Source organism: Puntigrus tetrazona, chromosome 24 (assembly GCF_018831695.1).
Source record: "Puntigrus tetrazona isolate hp1 chromosome 24, ASM1883169v1, whole genome shotgun sequence".
Lineage (NCBI taxonomy): Eukaryota > Metazoa > Chordata > Actinopteri > Cypriniformes > Cyprinidae > Puntigrus > Puntigrus tetrazona.
This window is the reverse complement of record NC_056722.1, coordinates 114,035-138,509: the sequence shown is the minus strand read 5'-3', so window position 1 is coordinate 138,509 and position 24,475 is coordinate 114,035. Positions and strand designations below refer to the sequence as shown.

Here is a 24,475-nt window from a genome sequence, read left to right as displayed (position 1 = left end):
TGATTGATGGTCTGTAGTCGTAGTTTATTACTTGTGGATTATTGTGATGACTTTCTCTCAATTGTTTGGACGCCATTCTGACGGCAATCTATTCACTAGAAAATCCACTGCTGAGCAAGTGATGCTTTCTCATAAAGAAGCAAACTCATCTACATCTGGGATGGCCTGAAGTTGCTGACATTTTCAGTAATTCTTTCTTTTTGGGGAAATCTTTCTTGTCTTTATCGTGGAGAAATATTAGACTGTAAAACTCCAGTGCATGATGGATGCAGCGGACGACGGTCCGATAAAGCAGCTATGGTAACGGTCGATTATCATTGTTGGCTTTTACAGAGCTTGTCTATTCCCCACTTTCTTGGTGGGATAAAGGGATGAAAAGAACAGCAAAATCATTTTGTTTCTAAATGCTAGCTTGACTTTTTTTCCCTCCTATTTTGCCTGAGCTCAAGAAAAGTGCTATGGATAATTTAAGGAAAGACAGTGTAGGTTATCAGCAATGAGATTTGTGCGTTCCGATTGAATTGATTACGAGAAGGTTTCCTTTATCTTCAAAGTAAAGTGGCACTAGAATTTGAATTAAGTTTGTTGGCCATTCTGACCCCAAACAGCTTTGTGGCTTTAACTTTGAGATAGCCCTTATCGATGTACCTCTTTCTCTGTGATTTATGTCAGTGGCTGCCTTGGTTTAGTGGTGGCAATTTTCCTGGTGCATTCTCTGGAGATAGTTCGCAGGAAAGTATTCGGTGGCTGATAAGATAGTGTTGTAAAGGCATCTGCTCTGCAGATAAGGACCATTACAGATATTTGTTGAAAGACAAAGCCTCTCGCTGTCCGACAGAGCTGTGGAAAGCAGCTGCCCGATGAAACCCTCTCTGACTCTCTTGCGCTGCGCATTAAGTTTTAATACATGTCAGGATATAACCATGTTCAGGATATCTGTTACATTTTAACATGTCAGAGTTTATAAGGTTGATTTACTTTTTTTCTTATTACTACAAAAAGGGAAAACTGTTGAATTTGGATGCACACAACTTCATTTTATTTGTCTTTTGAAGAGATTCTATAAATGAATATTTAAATGCATAGGGCAAAATGCATTAGCATGATTAAAGAAAACATTTAATGTATTTGTGGGGGTGACTTTATTAATGTTATAAAAAGTGAGCATCAACTATTAGTTGTCTATTGGTTGTGTAAAGAATGACACACTTTTTGTCAAACGGAAATCCAATAGTTTTCTTCACTTTCTCACTTCTTTAATGCTCGTTTCTTTCTGTCTCTTTCCTTCACTTCTTCTGTTTTTATTCAGCCCCACGGGCTCCGTGTGTACCGCAATCAGCAGATATTCTCACAAAAATAGTTATAATTCAGTTTTTTTCCCATTCAGTTGGCGATAAGTTCCTTCCAGTTAATTAGAATCTTATGGGGGATTAAAGCTAGCAATTATTATTATCTACAGAGAATTCATAATTAATGGAAGTATATGGAAATGTCGCGCAGAATCCTGGAATTAAGCCAGAGATCATTTCCTAGTCAGCTTCTATTTCTGAAGTCACCAGTTAGCAAAATTTCAACACAAATTGTTTTCAGCTTCAATTTGCCTTTGACTTGAAATGCTGTTGTTTAGTAACAATGCACTTTTGTTGGAACCAATATAAATAAGAGATGAAAGAAAAACTGCTTTCGAGGTTCATATTTAATTGATTGGGCTTCAGTTTTTTCAGACTCACAATCAAAGAGAGATCTTACAAGGCATATGGCTTTTGGATGCCTAAAGTAAATTAAATTATTAAATTATTTTATATGTTACGAGTTTCTCTCTCTTTATTAATCTCTTTTGGGTTAATAAAGACAAATGTACAAATTTTATATCAAACCAGTTTTGTCAGGTTTTTTGAAAGTTTAAGTAGTGCTTTTCATTGGGCTTGTTATTTAAAAAAAAAAATTTTTACTAGTAGCATTGAACATTGCCGATTCTGTGGAGGAGTTCAATGGACACATTTTTCTAATTTTGTTAAATAAAAATTAATTAGGCAACATTTTGAATCTGAATATTCTATAGAAACCAGAGAGACCTGAACTTCCCATCATGACTTCCCACAATGACCTTAAATGTTCAACCTTGCCTCATTCCCATCCATAGATAGATGATGTTACTACTAATTGTATCTTTTAAAAGGCAGTTGCGCTCTCACCCCAGAAATGACCCACAATGTAAAAGATGATATCCCATTATCTTAACGGCATAATGTGTTTCTTTTTATCCGCGTAGCGCTTTGGCAGGAGGACGGGGAATTACAAACTTGGTGCACAGAGGATGTTTTGTGAACCCTGAAATTAAGACTGCCAAACTGTGTGCGAGACGTTCCTGTAAATTGTAAACTCATGCTTGTACATCTCTGCTAACGCTATTAGGACTAAGCTCTGCCATCTGTGCAGTGTTTTACAGTGAATGCATTTGAGTTTATTGATTTGTAGTCTGGAGTGTATCAAATATGGAAAATGTAGGTGTGTAAAGCATCTGAAATGTTTGGATGCTCTTTGGTGTGTCATTTCTGTTGTTCAGCACAGTTTGAGCTCTTTTGTGAATATGCTCGTATAGTAATTTAGCAAGTATTTCTTTATAAAAGTAAACAGACTTTCAGAAATATGACAATATAACTTAGTAAGTTAAAACAGCTACATTTAACCATTGCTTGTTGAGTGATCAATAGTTAAATTGCTTATAGGTGTCAACATGACACAAACATGAATAATGGTAATGTGTTTAAAAAAAAGCACAACTTTATATATTTGTATATATATATTAAATGTTTATAATTCAAAAATAGTTTTGTAATTGTACATTTAATTTAATTTACGTTTTAACATTTAATTGTTAATTTAGTTTTAATCTTTAGTATTAAATTAATGTACAGACTGACTATATTTTACATTAGATAGTTTTTTACTTGGAAAAATATGGCATGTACTGTACTTAATATATATCCAGAATAATCTTTATCAAATTGAAATTGAATCAGAATCAAATCCTGCCTGAAATAATCCTTAAATAAAGTGCAAAACCACGAAATCGTGATGTTAGGATAAGAAATCTAACAAATGCAATTTATGGTATTAACAAAACTATAGCTAACTAAAACTATAACTAAATGGGTTGCTTTTTTCTTGTTGTTGCTGAAACATTGAACGGAAGGGCTGATGGATGCCAGTCATACTTCAGAAACAGAATATTCTGGTACAACAGAATTGTTTGAGAGCTTTTATTCTTTTTGCCTGTCTAAAGCCGGCTGCGTTGAGACTGACACTGATTTAGCGAACCCACAAGCACAAGCAAACACCCACAAAGGATTGATTGATGGATTTGACCTTCATCCAGCAAAAGCAAACTCATGCACACACAGTCTATCGGCATTGTGATTACTCACTCACGCTGGCAGCGATGTGCTCTCGATGGCTAAACTCCTCCCCAGCTATTGCTCTTGAGTTTTTATCTCTCAGATGCCCATGGAACAAGACACCACGCTAATACCATCATCATCACACTCGCTTTCCCTTAAGAATCAGCTTTAAACATAATAACACGCTGCAGAGGGGTTTCTTAATAGCAAGTGTTCAGGTTTCATTATCTGAGATGGTGCCTGTAGGACAGCGAGGGTGTAAAAAGATTAAGAGTTCTTTGTTTGGGTTGCAGGGGGTTTGTCTAGGACACACACTTACTTTAATGCAGATGAGACTAGATTTCGAGCCAGTTTATCCTGGAGTCTTTTAAAGAATGTCTTTAATGGACTCTGAAGGTGCGATTAAATAGCTGCGGTCACTGTATCGCTGTATGGTCACTAGTTAGCTGCTGCTAGTTAACTATTTCCCAACCCTATCAGTAAACAAATCAAGTATCAGTGTCATTATGGTCTAGTCACCTAATTAATCTGGACTTTTCTACCATTCATCTCAATAGACTGGTTCCAGTAGATTGAAAACTTTGTGTATATATTTTTTTAAATGAATTTTTTTTACTTTAAAATTGTATTTTTATTGCATTTTTAAAATGTATTATATTTTAATTTATTATTTTATATAAAATGAAATCATTTAAAAAATACATTATTTCAGGACAGATAAGTAATGCTCTAGTTGCTAAAATAAGCTTTAATTGCCCTACATGGGTATAAAATGTACTCTCATGTCTACCCAAACCTGTACGAATTCTGCTGAACACAAAATTTTAGACATTTTAAAGAATGTGCCTATTCAAACAGTTAATGACTTCCATAGTATTTTTCAATACTATTGACGTCAATGGCTACCGTGACGCTTTACAGTTAAAACCATTCTTCAAGCAGATCTTCTTTTGTTCTCAACAGAACAAAGAAGGGTGAGAAAACGATGACATACTTCATTTTTGTGTAAACTATACCTTTAAACAGCTCCAAAGTAGTTAAATAACTTTCCAAAGGGTACTTTGTCTGTGTTTTTAAATGCTACAAATAACAAATAGCTTTCAACATAGACTCCCACTGAATACAGTTTGCTATTTAGGCTCCTGAAAATGAATTTGTGATTCTTTGTGTATTTTGCAGCCCTATTGAGAGATCCCAGTCAGAGCATCACGTCATTTATAAACTACTGAAGGGAGTCCAGTCTGACCCTCACAGCTGGGCTCGCAGAGAGCTGAAACAGATTAGTGCCGTCACCACCATCGAGACCTGGGACCGCGGACAGATCAGTGAGATATATATAAACACACACAGTCACAGTATTAAAAGAATAGAGCACTTACACTCTTAAAGGAATAGTTAACCCAAAAATGTATATTTGCTGAGAATTTATGCCATCAGAGATGTGGATGAGTTTGTTTCTTCATCACAACATATTTGGAGAAATGTAGCGGTACACCACTTGTTCACCGATGGATCCTCTGCAGTGAATGGGTGCCTCTATCCATAATATTGCAGAAGCGATGGTTTAAAGTTAATCCTCTATGATGGATTTAGTTTTTTTACTACCTCACAAGACACTTATTGATGGACAGGAGTGGTGTGGATTACTTGTGGATTATTGTGATGTTTTTATCAGCTGTTTGGACATTTTGACGGCACCCATTCATTGCTAAGGATCCATTGGTGAGCAAATGAGGTAATGCTACATATCTCCAAATCTGTTCTGATGAAGCAACCCATCTACGTCTTGGATGGCCTCTTGGAGATGATTTCATTTTCTTCAAATTTTCTACAATTTCTTCAAAGTGGTAGTTCACCTTAAAATAAAAATGATGTCATTCAAAACCCACATGATTATATTTGTTATGCGCTGAAGAAGTACATCAAATATTTTTTAAAAGCACATTCTACCGATTTATTTCAGTTTGATGTAGATGAAGGACAGCATAATTCATTTTCATGAAGTTAATTCATATGCACTATATTCAAAGTTTTCAGAAATAATACAAGAGCGTTGCATGAGAAACCATATTAAATTTAAGTAGTCAATGCTTATGAGGTTTTGTAAAGTGTTAGCCATGAGTCTTAGTATATAACGTAAGAGTAGCTGAACTAAATGCTTTAACAATGTAAAAAATTGCATAGCAGAGTTCTGTAATGCTATAATATTCGATCTATCATTTTTTTCATTTACTGTTTGTGTTTTTGCGTGAAGGAAGATGGAAATCATCCATGAAAACACTTCACAACTGAATTGTGCTTCTTCTTTAACCGTTTCTTCTTCAGAACAGTTTAATATTGTTTATATATAGCTTATATTTCATAAACTGTATTACTTCATTGTCTTTATCTGATCTAGAGTTTTACCAAACATTTGGCTCAATCCCCAAAGAAGAAGATTCTGTCATCCAAAACTGTTAGTTCATACATTATATCAGCGACTTCATGCAACCCAATCTATCAAGACAAATCTAACACATCTTTCTGTCTCACCTGTGAATATTGTTGAATAAGTGTTTAGATGTGTTTCTAAAAGGTTGAGAGCCCAACCTGGCATGCGTGATTTTCTATCGACGCGTTCGTTCATCTACTTATCTGTGCTCAATAACAGCCACGTATTCTTTCAGGGCCACTAAGCAAAAACATAAAGGAAAGACAATTTGACGAAAGTATAAATCCGTGCCTCCACACCGATGGTTACTGTTTTGCAAACGTCTGGTGTTTTGGAGATGGAGATTTCTTCATCGATTTGTCTAGAAGGGCGGTAATGGCTGTGGTGTGTTGTATGTCACATATGGAGGGGGAAGGGCTTTGTTATGGACACAAGTTTTAGCTGCAGATGATTACAGAGCATAAACACTGTGATTTGCTGTTGACAGACTGGAAAGTTTGCATGTGAGGAGTGAGAGATGTTGTAAAGTGAATGGAGAGTTTGCTTTTAGAGAGCAGTTTTCATCTCGTGATCATATCTTTGTGTCATGATGATTTATTTGTCTGAAGATGTAGATATGACGGGCATATACAGCTTATGTCATAACGTGTATGAAAGAATTTCTCTGTGTTTATTTGTGTGTGTGTGTGTGTGTGTGTATACATATTAAAGTAAAGCTTGTTTGGAGGTGTTGGTAATTATTCTCAAAAAATATAAAGAGTAGTGTTTTTTCAAGAAAAAGCTTCAAAAGATCCCGTATTCCAGTGTTTTTAGCAGTTTTTATAGTAGATACTGTATAGTAATTTTTTAGTGCTGTAATGGTGATTAATCTCATCCAAAATAAAAAGTTTTAGTTTACCTAATATATATGTGTGTTTGCTGTATATATTTATATGTATATATATATAAATACACACACAAGCATGTATATATTGTAAATATGTGTTTTTATATATGTATACATGTAAATATGAGTAAATACTTTCACTATAAATTGTATGTGTGTTTATATATGTAATAAATATACACAGCACACACACATATATTATGCAAACAAGAACTTTGTTTTGCATGCAATTAATCATTTGACAGCACTATAATATTTAAAATTTTATATTTTTGTTTTCCTTTGGATGTTTTTAAGTTACAGTAATTATGTGGCTTTGTCATTTTCATTAGTTATTTATGTTTTACAATATTTCAGTTTATTTTTATTTAATAATAATACTTTTTATTAAATGTGCCTGCCAAAGCAACCTTTTTTTTTGTTTTACCAAAATTAGTTTTAATAGTTTTAATTAACATTAACAGTAAGACAGGCCACTGTAATGTTGAATAAATGATGAAAGAGTTTTGGGTGAACTTTTCATTAGCACATGAAATTCACTGCCACATGGAACTTTTCATTGAAATGCAGTCGTTTGTATTGATTTTCTAGTCAATTGTAAGCATTATCTCATCAGCATGCATCCATTTCTATACATGTTCTCACTTAGGACTTAGTATTGCTTCACTTTTAAATCTTTGTATTCTGCATGTGCAGTTTCTCTCTACATAACAGAAACAGCGATAAGATTTAATAGTCAGTGTCTTGCCCACTGCATAATGGGGTCAAGCGTTTTGACCTGAGACAGCTGAGCCGTAACTGTTGAGTGGAGGGTTTTCAATCAAAGTGTGTCTTCTGCCATATTTATCTCTCCTTCTCTATCTCTGATTACAGTTTTTCGGACATAATGGATTTTACCTGTTCTGAAGGGCTCAGTGAAACCGTTCAACCATGAAACCCTTAAAGAGGACCAGACAGTCACTACGGTATAAATTATGCCACTCGGTTATCAATTTGGCCTTTTGCTTTGCCTTACTGTAACATTAAAAACATTAATGCCTACCATGACAAATTTTTCGCTGACGAGCATAATCTCTGACTAGCTTTTGATCTTTTCTAATCTACAGTTATGACCTGTTCACACCAAGAAAGATAATGATGACTATATTTGCATCCACACTGTAATACATTATATATATATATATATATATATATATATATGTATATATGTGTATATATATATATATATGTGTGTATATATGTATATATTCAAGTGTTGCATCCTATAATCTTTTCAAAATATAAAAACATTAACCAATTTGATTTAGCATTTTAAAGATGGCATCTTGTACACAACAAAGGTTTTCATACCTGTGTGCTGTATTTTGTGTGCTTATGTTGATCTAGATTGCAGCTGGAGGTTCATTTGGATGCTGTAAACCTGTAAATGCAGTAGATGGAGGTGCCATCATCCAGTGTGTCATGACACTCGAGACCCTGCGAGATTCTCAAAATATCTCACCCGGCTACGAGAAGCTAAAAAAAGTTCAGCAACGTGACGCCTCATGTAACACAAACACAAAAATGTACTTTGCAGACTAGAGACACACTGATACTTTAGATTCTGACCTAAAATTGTTTTCGTGTTATAGCTAATGAATGATAAATTACCAGTAATAGAATTCTGCAATATTTTTTCGAAATAAATGAAAAAGTTCTACAAGTAAATTGAGGCATCACAACAATATACTTCACATTATTAAAAATACATTTTTGAGAGTGACTAAAGGTTACATTTTGCAGTGTTATTAATTTTTATATAATGTTACTGTATTAAGTCTTAATATTAATAATTTATTAGTAATTTATTAGTTTTAGTTATTATTAATATTAAGATTAACCTTTGAGCATTGGATATTATATTAATATATATTATATTAATATATATTATATATTAATATAATAATATTAATATATAACATTTATTAACAATATCATTTAGGCATATTTAATATTGTAGCTGGAAATTATTCATATTAAGATTAACTGAGCACTGGATGAAAATGTAAATGAATAATATTAATATGTAACATTTATTAATATATTTTATTCAATATGGGAATAATTTCATCTTAATATTAATTATGTTTTGTCAGTAAATCGTTATTATTGTTATTATTAGTGTTTAATATTATGCTTGTGTAATATTCATGTTTTATTAACATTTAATATTGTAATCATTTTATCATAATATTAATACATTATTATTACGATTAAGTCTGAGAATTAGATGACAATGTAATCATAATCTTATATAAATAAATATTAATAAATATTAAGCTATAAGTATAATTATAAAACGTTTTATATAAATATAAAATTATACAAATTTTAAAAAGTTATTAAGGAGTAACTTTTAAGAATTAGATCATCTACAATAAATCTAACTAATTACCGAAAAAAGCAGTGGGAAGAAGCATGCACAAATTAATTCTAAATAACTAATTATCTGAAATTAGAAAAAACGATAAAACCTTGATACCAACCCAAACCAATATGGTACAGCTGTATTATGCATCCTTTTCTTGGTGTCCTAAAATGATCCCATCAATGAGACGGTGTCCTCTATTGTTATGTGTAGACATCCTGGCACAGGACCATGAAGTTAAATTATCTTTGATCCAGGGTTGCCAGCTGTACCTTCACTGGCCAAAGCTTTCCATCAACCACCTGGTCGACGGCATGCAGCTAAAAACATTCCCTGCTAATCAAGGTAAGTGGGTGTCTTGATTGAATATGTGTTGTCACAATGAATCACGGCGCGTCTCGCACACTTTAGTTTAGTTTTGTTCTGTTGACTGATGCTTAGCACCTGGACGGCATAATGGTTTTCCTCACTTAGTGCAACACTCAACACGTTTGCCCCTAAATAAATGTGTTTATGGGTGGAGAGCACTCTAATATGATTAGAGAAAATACAAGCTGCTCCATTACCCACACAGCTGACTTTAATTACCAGGATGGCTGCTTTTACACCTCATTTGGGAAATATTGAAGCCTAGATATTCATTTTGGTGCATATGTTTGTGTGTGTGTCATCGCAGGAGTGTCCAAACGACTATTGCTCAAATTGAGTTTGCAGCTCTGATTTCGCTAATGTTGAGCTTTATACGCAAGAAAAGACAGGTGTTCTCTTTTTTTTTTGGTCGTGAATGTAACTGAATTGAACACAAAGTGTGGTGTTATTACCCTTTTAGCCTGTTCAATCTCACTTCCTGTCCTGGAGCTGACAGGCGGGCATATGGCGTGCTGTGGTTGCTCTTGAGATACTGGGCGGAGATCAGCTATCATGGCTGAAATCTTTATTTAGATGCTGGAATCTCTACTCTTCCGTGGCTGTATCCCATTATCTCCATCCTCCCTACAATTATGTCTTCGCTCGTGTCTCCTCTTTTAATGAAAGGCTTCGGTTTTTAAGTCAAACTGATGATTTTTTTTAAAGATGCTTTTAAGTGAGATCAATCTGCGATCTTCAAACATGTGCAAACGATTAAATACTGGCTCATAGAATAGTTCACTGAAATGTATTCTAAGCTTTGATATGTCCGTCTGAAACCACACATTTCTGATGATTTATTCAAATGATTTATTGCCTAATTCACGATTTGTATGATTTTTAGCTAGTCAACTTTTTTTATTAACCCTCTAGAAAATCTATTTATCCGCTTTAATTTTTCACTACTGTTTTAATGTTTAAATGAAAAAATATGAATCCAAATGCAAGGTTTTGACATTACGAAACTTGTACAATTTAACAGCAATTTATTAAGATAAAATTCAGCTTTGTTTTGTTTTTTTTTTACCAAATTCTGTCATTTGAATAATTTCATTACATTTTAAATAATCAAAAGCATCTCTAATGAATTGAATAACAATTATTTATGTATTTATTTATATACTTATTTACTTTTTTTAAGGAAATACTGTGTTGCGCGTTTGTACATTGTACTGGTAAATTCATTCTGGTAAATAATTTTTCTATAAAAATAAATAAAAATAATAGAATAAAAATATATATATATATAAAAAAGTTTTTCTAATAATTTTATTAGTAGTATCATTACGTTAAGTAATGTATTATTTCTGTCATAGTTTCTTCAATTTCAGTCAACATTTTATTTTGACGGGTTGCTGTGAATATCTTTTAGTATCTGTTTGTATATGAAATGATGCTAGGCAAATGCTCTGAGCAGGCCTAGAGATTGTTTGTATAGTAATGAGACACTGAACGTCACAATGTGTGTATTAGACAGTGTATTCGTTCAGACAAAGACACACAGAACATGCAGGATTTATATGTAAATAGTCTTTTTTTTTGCCTTAATATTCACTGGTCTACATTGCATTTTGATTACCTGCACAGCTATTAGTAAACGAGACCCAATGTGACGGCACTGGGGTTTTGTTCTTTGCAGTGTGAACGCTGACAGTTTATCCAGCTTGGCTGAGGCTTGGGCTCTCATATCATAGCTGCTCTTTATCAGAGAGACGGAGAGAGAGAGAGACCTATGGAACGAGATGTGATTAGAGAGAAAGACAGGTGTGTGGGAGAGGAGATTGATTGGCTCTTATCTGAGTGTGCAGCCGACAGCTGATGGATGGGCGAGAGCCCTGATCATTTCAGATGGCAGAAGGGTGGCTATTCTTGAACCAACTTCATCAGGAAACGCTGTATTTCCTCCAACAGCCGACGTCAACGTGGTCAGTTGGCATAAAACAAATCTTTTGGTAAAAAAAATACACGAGCGCTGTCAGTTGATTACAGATTAATCTAAAATAAAAGCATGCTGATTCATTCAATTAAATAACTGTGAATAATGGCACGTCAGTATTCACTGAGAAAAAGCCTAACATTAATATAATTTAAAGACATTGTTGTGGCAGATTAATTTACAGACTATAAAAATTCATTTAAATTTAAGACTTTAAAAATGGCTCTAGAACTCAATAAATTGACATTTTTGGCTGTTTTTCATTTTTTCTTCATTATCTCAAAAAAAAAAAAAAAAAAAAATTAAAAAATACTGTTATATTTTAATATTATTATTAATTATATTATTTTAAATTTTATAGAATAGTATTGATACTGATTTTCATATTTATTGCAATTATTATTTTTCTGTATTTATTTGTAATTAAACATACTAAATTCTGTTATCTTAAAATAAACATTTGTCAGCATACTACAATGCACTTGTATGGTACGAGCCATTCTTTAATAGTATTTTAGACTTGTTTTTTTGTTTATTTTACAGATCAAAGTATGTTTAAAGGTCAGTGGAGTCACTGTTTGTAGAGTCTTGTGTGATTTTGTGTGTGGTCCAGTAAATCTTTACGTCTTGCTTATAAAAAAGCTTATAAATTGTACAGAATTATCTTTTTTGCAAATCTAAAATAACAAAGGTTTGTATAGAAAATAGTGTTTGTACAGTATAAAAAACTTTTACCCCATAAAACATGTGTCTGTGTGTTTGGAGGTGATGGTGTATTATGAAGTCGTGCCTTCTATGCTTACGTTACACACTGTTCAGCACCTTGGATAGCAGCACAACATGTGAACCCGACTAACAGGTGTGAGAATGACAATAAGTCATATGAATATGATGGACTCACTGAGTCCTAGCCCTAGTCCCAGTTCGAAGATTAGTAAGAGGAGGAAAACCCTAATGGCTTTTCCCTTTGTATGACTCCTTACAGACCAAACTTGACCGCCTAACAACCCGTGACCGCAATGCCTCACCAAAGCCACTGTCCTCATTTGAACTTCCTTCTGACCGTGATACATAACCCAACAGCCTTGATCCAGAGACCACTGCACTTCCCTTCAGCTGTCCTTAGTTCAAACCATTAACACTCTCCTTTCCATTACTCACCAAGGCATTAAAAACTGCAATATTAAAAAATTGTATAACAAAATAAAATCATGTTTTTGTTATATGTAATTTATTCCTATGATCACTACTCAAGTCTTCAATGTTGCATGATCCTTTTTCTGCTTAATATTTTTTCTGGAAACCACAATACATTTTTCTTGATTCTTCTGATGAATATAAACAGTTTTTATTTAATTTTTATTTTAATTAATATTTAATTTTCTTTAAATGATGCATACATTGCTAAAAATATATAAAAAGGGTATATATATATATATATATATATATATATATATATATATATATATATATATAATATTTATTGTTTACAATTATTTGTCATCCACCTCCGTTTTGTTTCTCTGGTGAATATGTCTTGTTTTAAAGATATTTACATATTTTTCTGGAAACAAGAGAATTTTTTTTGAGGCATACCAGAGCCACTGTACAGCACATATTTTTTGTTGTAAAGAGGACTATGATCCAGAGAGGAGAACGTATACTGGGCATGATGGGTACAATGTGAACAGATGTTTATTGATGCATCTCCACACTAATTACAGTTGCATCATCTGGATTTGGCTCACTGTAAGAAAGGTCTCAGTTGTCATTCTCCCTCTTTTTCTGTTTTTCCAAACATGTCACTGAAGATCAGAACTGATGTCCGTGCTCCATTAGTTCACCAGTCTGTGGCTGCTCAAGACGTCTCGGTTTGCCCCTCCAGAGACATGAGCTGTAAACTCCAATATCTTCTGTTCTCCAGCAGGGTTATGCCAAACAATAGCTTGTTGTCTCCAGCATCCACAGCTGTCCTGTTCTCATTCACTCTGGCCTGGACCGCCACCCCTAGGCTATGAATCCAGTCTGGTCCAAGTTTTTCTAGCCATTTTACTTTCTATTACGTTCCATGGCTGGACTGGCGGTCCAAATATCCAGTCCAGCATGACTGTTTCTGATTATCTGAGCAGAGGTTTACTGATCTGTTACTGTTTGGCCCACCCAGCCTCACAGAATATGGCGTCAATGTTTATGGTAACATTTAACCACCCAGAACACAAATTCATTTCTTTCTTTAATGGAGATCTTCTGCCATTGGCTTCTGCTTTAATCATAGGATGTAAAAATACATAAAACTTTAAAACTATTTAAAATAACTGCTTTCTATTGGAATATATTTTAAAATCCCATTTATTTGTCTGATGCAAAACTGTATTTTCAGCAGCCAGTACTCGAGTCTTTAGTGCCATCATCTCTTAATGAATTTTAATTGCTCTGTTCCCATTCCCAAACACTAAAATATGGAAAATGGAAATAGCACTGCTTGTTCATTTTCAGTAATTTATCCTGATTTTTAAATCAAGATACAATTACAAGATGAAAGTTAAGGTGAGATAAATAAAATATATTTTTTGTATTTTAATTTAGTGCCATCATCACCTAATAACCTAATGAATTTTGAATTGTAGTATTTTTGTAATATATACATTTTAAAATGGCAGTGTGCATTTATGTTTTCTTTATGCTTTTAGGGCTGCTTTTCCATTTGGTACTTTTCCATAGTTTTTTCTACGTAAAATTGCTTGGTGGACATCTTTGACCTTTACTTCTAAGTTAAAGAAGTTCAAAAACATCTTGAGACCTTGCATTTTTCTTGTGCATTAGCATTCTGATGCACTGACTTGTAGTCAGCCCTGTATTATTTGTTCTTCCTCTTCTTCAGATTCAGTTGGTGATTTTCTTGTTTTCTTTAAAAACTTTTAAAAATGTATTAATTTCTTTTACTTGAAGCACTAAAAGGATATATATATATATATATATATATATATATATATATATATATATATATATATATATATATATATATATTAATGATTAAAATTTTCAGTTATACATTTTCTGTTGTCAGACAATGGAATTAATATTAAATAGTGACTAAATCAAGACTCATTAAGACAACATAACCAGCTTCTACCTTTCAAGATGTTTTGGCTATACTTTAATTCAAAAATTAGAGAAGCAACATAATATCGGTTTTAAAGCAGCACTATGGAACTTTTATGGCGCAGAACACTGACATTGGCAGCATTTCCATCTATTTCTCCAACCACTGCTCTAGACCAAGGGTAAAACAAAAAATGAGCGCTGTGTTAATCAAGCGTTCATAAAATGATTGGCGTTAAAATTAATTTGCGTTAATGTCTTATTAACGTGTTAATTTTGACACCCCTAATACATATATTATTTACCTTCAAAAAACTGCAGATATCCTGTCAAAGTTCTATCAAAAATATAGTTTTAAGAGGCAAAATTAGTGACCGGAAGGAAGCCTTGCATTGAACTGGATTGTAGATCTGAAGCATAGCAAACGGTCAATATCTTCTAAGGATATTTGGACTGTTGATTGCACCCTGAGAAAATATATCACTATGAATATTTCTCACAGGCCATTAAACTGTACCTTGCATAATTTTTGTTAAAATTCTATATTTTTGTTCTAATCACTATTTTAAAGTCTACCATTGAAAGAATGCCGCTACGTAACAGTAAAAGTTTGATGCTGTTTCGCGGCGCTGATTGGCGCTTGAATGCAGAACTCTGTATGTTAATGCCCTGCGGAGGAGGCGGGACTGCGGCGTGTTCATCTAAGAAGACAAACGGCGTGTACCAGAGCCTGCTGTGATTTCCCAAGTGATCCAGACATTTGCTTTTTAATGGCTTGCGAAGACATGCGGAGCGGGCCAGTAATATAGCAACGACAGTTTTGCTCTGAAAAGAGAGATGCGATTAAAACTGGCTTTTGAAACACGACTTCCTCCTGCCTCTAACGCTTCTGAAGCGGAGGCCTGGCTTCTGTCACCGGCCAGACAAATGGACTCTGCTTGTCCCGCTCGCTGCTTCACAGAGATGGGATTTACCTGTCAAGGCTGATATACAGTGTTTCCCCCTGATGTTAAAGGCTCACTGTAAATCAATTTAATCCTCACCTCCACAAACCAACCTCAGGTTTGTCACAATAAGAAATAATCCACCGCTTTTGGGGCTGCTGCCAAAACATAGATTACTTTTGTCGTAAACAGTCCAAATCTTTTTTTCTCATTTTTCTCCCCTGTCTGGGTCACTTCTGGTCTACATTCAGATGCATTTATTATGGCAGGGAATGCCTTGCTTTTGTATGGCACCTGACGCAATGAGCGACAAACAATTGAAACATTGACTTATATGAAAAGATGACAATAATACAAACAATGCTGTTTTATTTATTATTCTGATTACATTGTGTGTTCATTTCAGCAAATACCCAGTATCCAGTTATCAACTCCTAACATTTCTTTAGGAGTTTCAGTCCAGTAAATAAGTATATTTTAGGTTGATATTGGTTTAGGTTAATTTATCTATGGTATGGAATTGAAAGATCTAATTTATTATAAACATACTTTATAATACAAAAGTGTACTGTTTCGGTCTACAGTGCTGATTAAAAGTTTGGGGTTCAATGTGTTTTATTAAAGAAATTAATATATGCAATTATTTTTTAATGATCCTTTTATTTTAAATAAAAGTACCGTTAGTGTACTGTTTGTAATATATTAGTTGAAATGATTTGTTGGTTGCCGTTTTAATGAGAATTTCATTTGTTTTGTGACTAAGCCAAATTTGTATTTACAGTGCTGGTGAAGGAGGGAAAGATCTGTCCATTTGTGGCCTTCATTGGACGTGGAGAATGTAACATCTTTCAGGACGTGAGATCACTGATAAAACCTCTTGACAAGAAGGTATGAGGACAAGCAATTATACTTTCAAATGCCAGAGCATGAATATTCTTATTTTTCTGCCTTTTTATCCTACACAAATGGTAGCGTAGATGGTGTTTGTGAATCGCAGGGCTGCAGGATCAGATTTGTGATGGTGGGTAAGCTGGGTCCAAAGCAGTCGTTTGGAGAGGTCAGCATCCTACTGAACCAGCTTTCCCCTTGTACTGTTATCACTGCCACTGAAGTTCATGGTGGAATCATTCAACCAGAATGCCTCAAAGGTCAGTCGCTACACTTTACTGCTTACTACCTGCTCAGAGAAGGATCACCATGACATTACCCCCTTAAGAGGTAATAGCTTTACACTAACCTCACATGAACTCATGATACTCATAACAACACACAGTCAGTGTCCAGCTCATTTAACGCATTTGTTTTGTACTCTGCTGTGTATCTGAATTAGATTTATTTTAAACCCATGCACAGGACTGGACTCAGTGACCACTTCTCTTATACTGCAAACTGCTCAACCGATGTGTGGAAAGCTTAGTGAGGTAAGATGAAAGGAAAACTTTGATAATTGAAAGTTCTTTAAGAGCAGCAATGAGCAAAGAATTTAATAATTATACTTATAACAACAAGAAGTGTTATTTTTATTATATTACTATTACTACTAATAATAGTAATGATATGAATAATAATAATAATTTTAAAATGATGATTATTATTTTAACAATAAATATAGTAGTAGTAATAATAATAATAATTGTTATTAATATTATTATTACCCTCAATAAAAACATAATTTAAGGAATGCATTTTATCTGTGCCATGTCAGTTAACAGCTGATATTACAAACATTTGGTTTCTTTTCTGGTCTGTATTGAAAATAGTATTACTATTATATACTATTTTATTTTATTTTCATTATTATTATAGTTATTTGTTTTATTGTTTTATTATTGAATAATAAATAATATTATTGAAAAAAGTTTAAACATTTAAATTATATTTATATTGTATTTAATTGTAATAATTTTCATTTAATTATAGATTTCATGTATAATTTATTGAATATTTTATCAAATTCATGCAGTTATTTTAGCAAATAACTTTATTTATTTATTCTGGCTAACCATCGTTCTAAGATTGGTTCTTTTAATATCCATAAAAGGAATTGAATGTAGCAACACAACAGAATAAATTTGTTAGCCTAACACAACAACACAGTGGGCTCATTAAAATGGACTGCAGTGTTAGAGCTTTCTGGGAAATGAAATGTTCTTCCAGCTTGGTCCATAAATGCAAGTCGCAGACATAAGGTTGTTTCACCTTGAGGACTGTTTGCTGCTTTTGTTTCACATGTCTGTTTTTCTTTGTGCAGGAGGTAGTCTTGAAGGAGTTCCTGACACAGGAGAGGATGAAGAAATGGGAACACGAGAAGGTTGTTCTCTCGTTCTTCTTTCTTTCTGACCCTTTAACCCATAACATGATGCGTGTCCTGATTCAGGGTGTGTGTTGTCCGTGGAGAATGACCAGCAGAGAGTGAATTATAGTGCCAAACCCTTCTGAACCCCCACAAAAAAAAAGAAGTCAAGCATTGAGTTCATGAGATACGTGAGCTGTTCTTACTCCCAGACACCCGTTCAACTTTCTTCTCAGAAACTCCTGACTCTGTGTTAGCATGCCAGCGTTTGCCAAGCATGATAGCACCCTCCATTTACACATGATGGCATCAAAAAAAACATGTACAAGAAATACAACACAAGTCAAGAGAAGTAAAACTTGTTATCAAGGTGTATAACATGCCGCTGAGGTGTCACCTTAATCTATTTCAGTAATTAAAATGATCCATTTTATATGGTAGTTTGCATAGTAGTTGCGCGTATTACATAATTCGAAGCTGTTTTTGCGCTAAGGCCAGACCTGTCACTCATTTGTTATTAATAATTGTATTTTTTGGTTTGCATCCGTCCGTGACAATTAAAAATAGAAAGTAATTAAATGAGATGAAGTACCTGTCAGCTGTAAACTATTTAATTCATCAGATTATCCCAAAATAGGCCGTACAAAGTGGTTATTTATTATATAAACAGTAATTTCCGCTGCAAAATAAATGAAAAACTGTTCTATGTCGTTAATCGTGACACTCAAATATTCCTCTCTGGCAAGCGGATCTAGTGCAGATCTTAAGAGTGTGTGGTCTTGTATGGAGCTCCCAGCGCTTATGAAAAAAAAAGAGACTGGTGCTTCGTGTGTGTGTGTGTGTAAACATTTCCCTGTGATCCTCAGAAGCGCTCGCTGTAAATGTTTTTCAGATGTGCCTGTTCTCTCGCTGTATGTAACTGTGCCATCGGGAGATCTCGTTCAGGTGTAGCTTTATAGTTATGGTTATGTGCTTGACAGGCTCCACTGTCATATAATAATGTGTTGTCTTTTCTCTGTATAATGTCACTACCTCTGTATCCCATATGGAAAATGTTCCTTAACTTGTCCTGCGTGAGAGCCAGACTGCATTCTAATTCACATACTGTGTACCTTAAGTACCATTAGAGTTTGGATGGGTGACAATTTATATATGTATGTATATATATATATATATATATATATATATATATATATATATATGTATATATGTATATATAATTGTTTAAATATTTACTTGCAGTATACATAAATGCTGTATATATAATGTTTATAATTCTTTATTCAGAATAGAATAAAACCAAATTAAACCAAGCAAGTACACTACTATATAAATTAGTGCTGTCAAATGATTAATCACATTCAAAATAAACGTTTATGTAATATATTTGAGTATACTGTATATTATATATATAAAAATACAAACACATGAGTATATATATTAAATAAAAATGTTTGTTTATATATTAAATATATTTATATAAAAATATACATATAAATATTAAAATATATATATATATATATATATATATATATATATATATATATATATATATATATATATATGAGAGTTGTTTTATATTTTTATTATATTAATAATTTATTTGTATTATTTATTAATTATTTGCGATAGAGGATTTTTGCAAGTTAAACAAAATAGTGCACTTTATTAATGTCAAACAGTCTGATCAACTTAAATATAAAGTTCATCAGTAAAATGAATTGATAATTATAGTTGTTATAGTGTTTTTGGGGTTTTTTGCATCAGTATTAGCAGTGTCAACTTTGGTAGAAAGCAAAGTAAGTGTTGGCGTAGTGCAAGGCAATGTGGGTAATATTCGCCATAAAAGGTTTCGCACAACAGTATGTCATGCAGGTAGAATACCATTTTCATATTTCTCCATGATTTGGCACACACTAGTCCTAATTTCATGTTTTTGGACAGATGGAATGTGATTTAGGATGCAGCCATTCTTTGTATCTTCCATATGGTACTGCACATACTCGACTGATTTTGTATGAGATCCAGGCTTTCTAAACTCTCTGGTGTCATGTGACCTCACCCTACTCTTCGTCCCTTTGCGCATTCACACCTGTTTCTCATTCTCTCATCATTACACACAACGAACAGCATATACTAGGCCAACAGAAACACGCCCTTTATTAAAACACACATACACATTTTTCAAACTGTTTTTGTGATGTGATTTGGAGCTTGTATCATCTGTTCCAGTGTAGTTCGCTTCCATCAAGGGTACCAGGCTGGAAAAACAGGTTAATGTAAATAGTGGCTGGTCTTGGCTGCCAGCTATTATTCAGTTTAACAGTTAATCTGACAGATAAGCTATTAAGAGTGAGATTTACCATCAGTTTTCTTTTAAATGCGGTTGATTATAGAACTATTCAGATCATATTTGATTTAATTCAGTTGCATGCGGCACAAAAGCTGCCAAGACAATCTGATCACAGTATTAAGGGGATACAAGTCTACAGTAATGTGAATGAATTTAATTTAATTCTAAATATTACTGGCCTGAAACGAAAAATTATGTTGGAAGTTCACACACACACACAAATGTTCAGTCATTAATTACTCTCTTTGCTTTTCAAAACAAAACTGAAGGAAAAGCACTATAAAATGAGTTTTTAGTGCACTTTGTATAAAAAAAAATTCTTACAGCATTTTGGTGTGTAGTTCGCAAATCTCATTCTCTCTAACAGCAAGATTTATTTCAGTTATTATAAAAGTATTTTATTTCCCACCAAGGCCATTTTATTTCAATATAAAAAAAGTAATGCTATAAAATTATCTTAATATATGTTAATATATTTTCTTTTTAAATTGTTTTAAGTTGTTTTTAACACTAATTATATTTTAATAGAATTAATATGCTAAATATTTTTAATATTTTACTTTAATTTATTTCTCTGATGATAAAACTATAGATTTAATGATCAAGAACTATTTATTTATTTATTTATTTATTTACTGTAAAACATTTGTGCTACTTAATATTTTTATGGAACCAGTGATAAATGTTTTTAAGATTCTTTGTCGAATAAAGAGTTGAAACATAAAATAGAGAAATAGAAACATTTTGTAAATGTGACTTTGTTAGATTTAATACATCCTTGGTAAATAAACGTATTCACTTTTTAACAGTATTGTAAACTAAATTTATTGCTTCATTTTTAAACAACTGTGAATAAATGTACCTCCTATTTGTATAAATATAAAAATGCATCGCATTTGGTTCTGTGGGAAGCAATGGTCTTTGGCATAATGGAATCGAACCTACACTTAACACAGCACGTTTAGCTGCAGTTTATATCATTTATATATATATTTTGAATACGCACAAGCAACATAAGGGTGAGTAAACAGTAGATTTTACATTTTAGATATTGTTTGAGCAAGATCATAATCTAGGTGGAGTTTTAAAAGGTGTAATATACTGACCTTTTCAGCTTTAAAGTTTTCCGATTTTCTCCTTATTGGATTACGCGCAAAAGTACCTCTGGAGGCTGTTTATTAATATGAATGAGTGTACTGAATGAACTCACATTGCAGTGTAGGAAAACAAAAGACATACATTAATGAACAGAGACCATAAATCACGCAGACTCCTTAGGGCGCGAGGTCAGTGTGTGTTTACCATCTGTGTAATATGTGCATGTTTTAGTTAACCTTTTTTTGGCCATGTAGCATAAAGCAAACAATACTATTATAGTCAGATAATGTAAAAAATATGTATAAACACCGGCGGCTTGTAAACAGTCTCTCTCTGGACGGAATCATTTGTCTTCAAGCAGACACTGTAAATCTCTGTAATCTGTGTCATGTATTTAGGGGTGTCAGACGAGAGGTTTTTAAAATGACTTATGGGCTTGATACTAAACACATGGCACTGTGCAAATTGTACTGATGGAAAATAGAAACACTCCTGTTGTTGGACTTCATTCAGACTTTATTGCTGAAATAACAATAAGGAAAAGAGAATAATGCGGGGAAATGGCACCATCAGAAAAGCAATAATGGCTTAAAAGACACCTTGTGACCCTTTTGTATTTTTATGGATCAAAAAAGAGTGCTCTTTGAAATTAGTTTATGCAACTTTAAGTATTATTAAGAGAACGCATGATTTATGCGTTTCCAGTCCATCCTGAAAGAAGTGACATTAACGATGCAATAAGTTTATATAATGAGCGCTTTTGAGGATTAAAAATATTTATGAATATGAAATTGTGAATATAATCACAGGTTACCTGCATGAGATTTTTAAAAGATGCTAGCGTTTCTGTTCGAGAAGTTAGCGACACGTCGATATCCACTTGCAGAAATGTGTATTTTACATGCTTATCAGTTGAGCTTTGACAAAATTATGTATCGCGTGTTGCTTTTTTACGAGCCTACATTTAACAAACATGGAGTTTTGTGCGTCCGTTTCCCGTTCACGGAGGCTGTCACTTGCTTTTATGCTGGTATTAACAATTAGATGGTTAACTAGACGCTAGCTTGTTGAACTTGTTGACAGCAATTTTGTAGGTAAACTTAAAATTGACCAGTTTTGAACCAGCATAAAGATTCAGCTGGAAGTTTTTCTTCCATTATTCGTTAATTACGCTTCCAGTTACATTAGTGGCATTCTGAAAAATGTCTGGTTTTGATTAAGTGTGGCCTTTTTCTTACAAGTGACCAAATTGATTTAATTAAAGCCCTTTTAAGATGATTAGACATTGTTCCACCTGAATATCATTCATTTAAAGTGCCTCTAATTATCTTCAATATGACTGACATGCCTCATTGCAACTATACTGTATGTTTTATCAAATGGATTTAAATGGACAACCTTTTGTAACAGAATCATGATGCTGATTAAAAATCTCTCTCCCCCTTCTCTTTTAGAGGAAGATACTTTCCGATGCTTTATTTTATAATGGCATTCACCCAGGAAGAGGCAAATGGGCTTTTAACAGAGGACCAAGAGGAGTAACTGGGAAATCCAAGAAGACCATATGAACTTTTGATGGATTAACACACACAAAAACACAAATGCGGTTATATTAGGAGTTACACAGACTAGTAATAAGACCAAACATGAGATTTTCTCTATCCAAAAACTTTAATATAAATATTTGTGAATACAAAACGCTTTTATTAAAATTTAATATTTGCATAATTCAAATATATTTGCAAATGGAATAAATATCACTAGAAATATGAAAAGAAAATGTAGATGTAGTGAGACATTTTATGTATTTTTAGATAAGACATTTCAAACAAGGAAAAATATGTATTTGCAAATGCATTTAGAATAAATCTCACAAGAAACACACACACACACACACACACATATATATATATATACATAAAAATGCATAGTATACACATATATTATGTAAAAAAACATGCTTTGGATGTGATTAATCACAATCATTTGACAGCATTAAAAACTATGCGCTATACACACACTTTCAAATTTCATAAGAAATATGCAAATATACTTTGTTGCATTGTGGCTTAAGTCACTTTTTTTGTTAAGTCAAGTTTTGTGACAGCATCATGAAACTTTCCTTTCTCTCATGCTCTGTATTATTGCAACATGTCAACTAGTAAACATGAGTAGCCATGCAAACCCTAAATGATGTATTTCTGAACATATCTGCTGAAGAAAGCCAGGCTTCTGAATCCCAAGGAAGACATGCAGACCTGTCCAAACTGTTATCTTGTGTTTTTGCTGGAAGTGGTGTTCTGGATCCCACTGCTGACACCCACTCCAGAGACACAGATACAGAGAAACACACCCCCAGGGCTTTATTTCCTTCAACACAGCATTATAATCCTTCACCTTCTGCCTTTATAAAAGCATTTAGGTTTTGACAGCGTGCAAGGTTTTTCTGTATGCCGGTACCTAGAGGGATTGAAAATACAGAAACAGAAGGATGCAATTAAACCCACTTGGATCGACAAAACGGGATCATCCCCAGGTGCGTTTGCTTAGCCCAGCCAAGGGGTGAATCAACCTTGTGGGTGGCCACCAATCCACAAAGCTCCAGCCACATCTCTGACTCCTGTGGCCTTTTATATTAAGCGTTATGCTCTTGTTGCTGCTTCTCATGTTGAAAAGGTGCAAAAAAGCTTGTCAGTTGCCATTCTTTAAGCATGCGAAAGCATGAATGGGTTTCATAGTGTGCTGTCCGGCTTGGGCGAATATTTAAACATGAGCCCTTAGTAAGGGAAACTATTTTTAACATCATCATATATAGTAAAGACAACAAAGGCTTTTAAATTATCAACCAGACTGCCATGTCTCACATGCATGCTATAAACTTTGATGATTTAGCTCTTAAGCTATATACTGTTGCAACTGTCTTGTGTCAGCTCGTATCTGACAGGCCTTAAATTAATAAATCTGTATGGAAACTCCAAGCCTAGAATATTTTAAGTCTGTTTAGGTTCAAGGAACTTTAACCCCCTCTGTTGGGGATGGCTAATCTCTTTTTCCTAACAGAAAACAGCACAAATTCTTTTTATAACCTTAAACTCTTATTTAGTCTACGTCTGTTCTTAGATGATTGTGCCCGACCTTAGATGACTGACCTTGCAGGGTTTCTGTGATCTGGTGACTGAGCGTATAATAATGTTTGTGGTTGATTGATTGGTTTGG

The 24,475-nt window shown here is 33.5% G+C and overlaps 1 pseudogene; it reads left to right on the top strand.

Annotated features, from left to right (window-relative positions):
- Positions 1–22,827, top strand: part of LOC122330167 — a 24,428-nt pseudogene extending 1,601 nt beyond the window's left edge.
- Positions 22,828–24,475: the final 1,648 nt, after the last annotated feature.